The following is a 5,632-nucleotide window of genomic DNA, read 5'->3' on the forward strand; positions in this document are numbered from 1 at the left end:
GGAGAAGAATAATAATAAGAACTAGAGCTGCGAGCAGCTATAAAGGGCCCTCGCAACCCGGGCCACGTTGGGGTATATGCAAGTCGGGGGACTTGCACGTTGGGGTACTGTTAAATAGACAAGGACCATGGAAAATAGAAATGCATTTGCCGTGCCTTGTGTGTAAAAAGGTGCAGTAAAAGGCCAAAAATGATGCACAATTCCCCAAATAAATTCAAAAGTGTGGACTTTCTGATGTGTGTGCAAAGTTTCATGAAAAGTCGCTCGTTTGATATTCAAAACCAGCATCTGTTTATTTGAAAACATTGCATGGCATAGAGATGGTGTGTGATCAAATAAAAAGCTTTTTGATGACTCTTAATGTGGTGTCGCTGTGCAACACATATGTATTCATGACATAGTGAAGTATTGTGACAGTTTTGTAGGGTCCAGCAAACAGTAAATGTGTGACAGTTATTCAAGAAAAAATGTAGCTTTGAAGCAGGCTAACCAATGACATCATCTAAAGGGGAAAAAAGCACATGAGCAAGCATAGGTATAAGTAGAGGAGAAAAAGAGATGAAAGAAGTGCGAGAGATGGAACAGGAGAGGAATGCAGCTGTTTATGTATAGCTGTTGTAACAGGACAGATTAAATAACACTTTAACCTGGGGTTAACAGCGCCCTAGGACAGATAAACTCTTTAGTGTAAAAGTTTTCTGGGACAGATGAATCCCTTGGGGTCAAAGAGTTTGGGTTAGCACATAGTCTGTCTTAGGATAATGTAACCTCCATGGATGAATTAGTCCTAGGACGCTTTGACCTGCGGGCTAAAACTTCAGGGGGGTTAACCTGTCCTGTTATATTGTGATCATCGTCTTCGTGCATGTCCTCAGTGGCTTCTTCTGTCTGTGTGGCAGCATTTGATACATCTGTAGAACAAAAAAGAATGAAGAATCATGTTAGATCTGTGAAGTTTGGTTGTCTTAGGTGTAGTTTACAGAACAGTCGTGTGCATATTTTTAGCATGGTAGTGTCTTAATACAAATGCATATTATGTAATGCACTGTATATGGATATTACAGACATAATATTTGACGGTGATCTTATATTCATAGTTTTTGCCCGTTAATAAATAATATAGCTAGTAAGTAATAAGACACGCAAAAATGGTATAGTTGAATCCTCTGGGTCAAAAAGCAATGTTTTAGGATTGTGTGATGAAATGATGAATAAAAGTAAGGATACGACAGGTACATAAATGGTTATATATACACACGGACATATATATTTATACAGTATAACAGTGCCGCATGTATTGGTTTTAAGGAAAGAGTTGAAAAGCAGTGTTCAGAAAAAAGCATAAGACGCACAAAGTACCATTTCACTACATGTAATAAGTTGTCAAGTAGACATGTGAATTAAGTGGTTAAGATAGTGGCTACTGTGCAAGTAAGCTTCAATTGTCTCTAAAAGGTTAGCATATGTGTTCTACATGATATCAATGGCTAGACGTGCTCGTGGAGAAACATTACAAACAGAAAAACACACTAAAGGTGCCTTTAACAAACCTGTTAATAAATGAGAACTTAATACATATATGTATGGCATACTGTATATGATTGAGAAAGTTGTCCTGTTTAGTTTATGTATTGTATACTTACGGAAAAAAGTTGGCAATCTTTGCGTATGGAGATGATTAGAGGGTCTTTATCAAAAGAGAATTTGCTTGTTAATTTGTGCATGTTCTGTAGAAAAGCAAAGGAGTAGAAATAAATACAGTATCATACTTCATAAACATACAAGAAATTTGTAGCTGTATTAACCATTGTTGGTATTTGAAGTGATAATTTAGGAATAGAAGTGTAGTGATTGCAGAATTTATAGAGTGCTTACCTTGTATGACTTTGTAGATGGAAATGTCTTTTGTTGAAAGAGCTCTTTGTTGTCTACTATATATGCAAGGACAAGCATAAGTAGGTGTGGTTATGAAGTACTTGACCATTGAAATAAAGCAGTGGTATCAAATGTATGGACCGTGGTTTGGCTCAGGCCTGCAAAGGGGTTTAATGTGGCACAAGAGATAATCTTGTAAGGTACAAAAAATAATAATAATATAATAGGTATGCCTCTGAGTTTTCACAAATCTAGGTCAAGTCAAGTCATCTTTAGTTATTTTGCGCTTGAATCATCCAATCGGAAATGCTCCATAAAAAATGTATAGAGGGTGCGATTTATTGCAAATTGCACAAGAAATCTCTAAAAATTCATGTTAATGACAAGTCTGATGTGTGTGCAAAGTTTCACGAGTTTTCACACATGTATAGATAAAAAAAAACAAAGCAGCACTTTACTTGGCAACCAATGCATCGCTATAGCAGCAGCGTGCGACAAAATAAAAAACTTTCGATAAATTTGCATCTTAAACATCTTAAGATGAAACACACCAAGTTTGAACACGGTCGGATGAATTTTGTAGGAGGAGTTAAAATATGACCCCTAAAAAAGGCCACAAAAAAAGTCTACAAATCCCATCATAAATCAAAATGGCGGACTTCCTGTTTGGTTTAGCACATGGTTCCAAGAGACTTTTTTGTACATCGTGGGCTCTTATGTATGCCTCTAAATTATCATAGCGCTAGGTGAAACGTACAACCGGGAATGCTTCGTTAAAGAGGAGTTTTTTAGCTCAAAATGTGATGCCCGGCCCCTACGGGACTTCCTGTTGGGTTTAGCACATGGCACCAAGAGACTTTTTTGTACATCGTGGGCTGTTACATTTGTCTCCAAATTTTCGTAGCTCTAGCTGCTTCGTACAACTGGGAATGCTTCATTAAGAAGGAATTTTTTCCTTTGCAAACTGTGCATGCCACGGCAACAGCGTGCGACAAAATAAAAAGCTTTCAATAACTTTTCATCTTCAACATCTTAAGATGAATCACACCAAGTTTGGAGATGATCGGATAAACTCTGTAGGAGGAGTTCGTTAAAATAAGACCCCTATGAAATGGCCCAAAAAATGGCAACACGTTCCAAAGTAAATCAAAATGGCGGACTTCCTGTTCGGATTAGCATATGGTTCAAAAAGAGTTTTTTGTACCTTGAGGGCTGTTACATATGTCTTCAAATATTGGTAACTCTAGGTGAAATGTACAGCCGGGAATGCTTCATTAAGTTAGAATTTTGAAACACAAAATTTGATGCCTCGCCTCTGGCGGACTTCCTGTTAGGTTTAGCATATGGCACCAACAGGCTTTTTTGTAGATCATAGTCTGTTACATATGTGTACCAATTTTCGTAGCTCTAGATTAAACGTACCACCGGCAATGCTTCGTTAAGTAAGAATTTTGAAACTGTAAATTTGATGCCCCGCCACCGTCATATAGTATGTCAAAAACTTTAGATTTTTTACCATGATGTTGTCCCAGGTGTTGAGATGGTACAGCCCAAGTTTGAAGTCAATCGGGTTAACCGTGTAGGAGAAGCGGGGCAAAAGTATGACCCCTGTAAATGTGCAAAAATGGGCCAAAATTGGACATTCAAATACTCATACCTCACTTCCTGTCTATTTTAGGGTACACATATCAAAGAGGTTTTTGTTCATCTGGATGTGCTACAGGTGCCACACAATTTTCGTAGCCATAGGACAATCGTAGCGGGACAGGGATCCGTTAAACCTATGTAGGTGGCGCTACAGAGCCATTTTTCTGTTATCATGTATGGCGACTTTAAAATATCAAATTTTTCGCCAGACCCGATCTGCGTGTAAAGTTTGGTGAGTTTTCGTTCATGTTTAGTGCCTCAAAAATGTGGTTGTTTGCGGAAAAGAATAATAACAAAGAAAAAGAAGAAGAAGAAGAAGAAGAAGAATAACTAGAGCTGCGAGCAGCTATAAAGGGCCCTCGCAACCCGGGCCACGTTGGGGTACTTGCACGTCGGGGTACTGGCACGTTGGGGTACTGTCAAATAGGACAAGCACCATCTAAAATGTTTTTGACAAGCCTTGTGTGTGCAAAGTTTAATCAAAACGCAAAATATGGTGCGCAATTCCCAAAATAAATTCAAAATGGCGGACTTCCTTTTAGGTTTAGCATACGGCTACAGAATACTTTTTGTAGGTCTTAAGCTAATAGGTATGCCTCCCAGTTTTCACAAATCTAGGTCAAGTCATCTTTAGTTGTGTATCGCTTGAATCATACAATTGGAAATGCTCCATAAAAATGCATAGAGGGCGCTATTGAGCACAACGTTGGGTTACTTGCACGTCAGGGTACTGGCACGTTGGGGTACTGTTACATGGAACAAGGACCATTTAAAATGTTAGTTTTTTCCATGCCTTGTCTGTGCAAAGTTTAATGAAAAAGGCCAAAAATGATGTATAATTCCCAAAAAAAATCAAAATAGCGGACTTCCTCTTTGGTTTGGCAAATGGCTACATAATACTTTTTTGTAGGTCTAGCATAATCATACAATCGGAAATGCTTCATAAAAATGTCTAGAGGGCGCTATTTATTGCAAATTGCACAATAAATCTCTGAAAATTCATGTTCATGACAAGTCTGATGTGTTTGCAAAGTTTCATGAGTTTTCATGTGTATAAAAAAAAAAAAACCCAGCACTTGACAAACAATGCATTGCTATGGCAACAGCGTGTTACAAAATAAAAAACTTTCGATTACTTTGCATCTTAAACATCTTAAGATGAAACACACCAAGTTTGAAGACAGTCGGATAAATTTTGTAGGAGGGGTTCGTTAAAATATGACCCCTGAAAAAGGCCACAAAAAATGGCAACAAATCCCATCATAAATCAAAATGGCAGACTTCCTGTTTGGTTTAGCACATGGTTCCAAGAGACTTTTTTGTACATCATGGGCTCTTATGTATGCCTGCAAATTATCATAGCGCTAGGTGAAACGTACAACCGGGAATGCTTCGTTAAAGAGGAGTTTTTAGCTCAAAATGTGATGCCCGGCCCCTGGGGGACTTCCTGTTGGGTTTAGCACATGGCACCAAGAGACTTTTTTGTACATCCTGGGCTGTTACATATGTCTACAATTTTTCGTCGCTCTAGCTGCTTCGTACAACTGGGAATGCTTCATTAAGAAGGATTTTTTTCCTTTGCAAAAAGTGCATGCCACGACAACAGCGTGCGACGAAATAAAAAGCTTTCAATCACTTTTCATCGTCAACATCTTAAGATGAATCACACCAAGTTTGAAGATGATCGGATAAACTCTGTAGGAGGAGTTCGTTAAAATAAGACCCCTATGAAATGGCCAAAAAAATGGCAACATGTTCCAAAGTAAATCAAAATGGCAGACTTCCTGTTAGGTTTAGCATATGGTTCAAAAAGAGTTTTTTGTACCTCGAGGGCTGTTACATATGTCTTCAAATTTTGGTCACTCTAGGTGAAACGTACAGCCGGAAATGCTTCATTAAGTAAAAATTTTGAAATGCAAAATTTGATGCCCTGCCTCTGGCGGACTTCCTGTTAGGTTTAGCATATGGCACCAACAGGCTTTTTTGTAGATCATAGTCTGTTACATATGTGTACCAATTTTCCTAGCTCTAGATTAAACGTATAACCGGCAATACTTCAGATGAAACATGCCAAAGAATGAAGACAATCTGATAAGTTTTGTAGAAAATA

General features: G+C 38.2%; 1 long non-coding RNA gene across 1 annotated transcript; it reads right to left on the bottom strand.

Moving 5' to 3' along the window:
* Nucleotides 1-267: 267 nt before the first annotated feature.
* On the bottom strand, nt 268-2,499 carry LOC144031744 (uncharacterized). The gene is made up of 3 exons (XR_013287600.1): nt 1,876-2,499; nt 1,644-1,727; nt 268-911 (listed from the first exon to the last, which is right to left on the bottom strand). It is a non-coding gene; the product is annotated as an uncharacterized LOC144031744 (long non-coding RNA).
* Nucleotides 2,500-5,632: the final 3,133 nt, after the last annotated feature.

This window comes from Festucalex cinctus, chromosome 12 (assembly GCF_051991245.1).
Source record: "Festucalex cinctus isolate MCC-2025b chromosome 12, RoL_Fcin_1.0, whole genome shotgun sequence".
Taxonomy (NCBI): domain Eukaryota; kingdom Metazoa; phylum Chordata; class Actinopteri; order Syngnathiformes; family Syngnathidae; genus Festucalex; species Festucalex cinctus.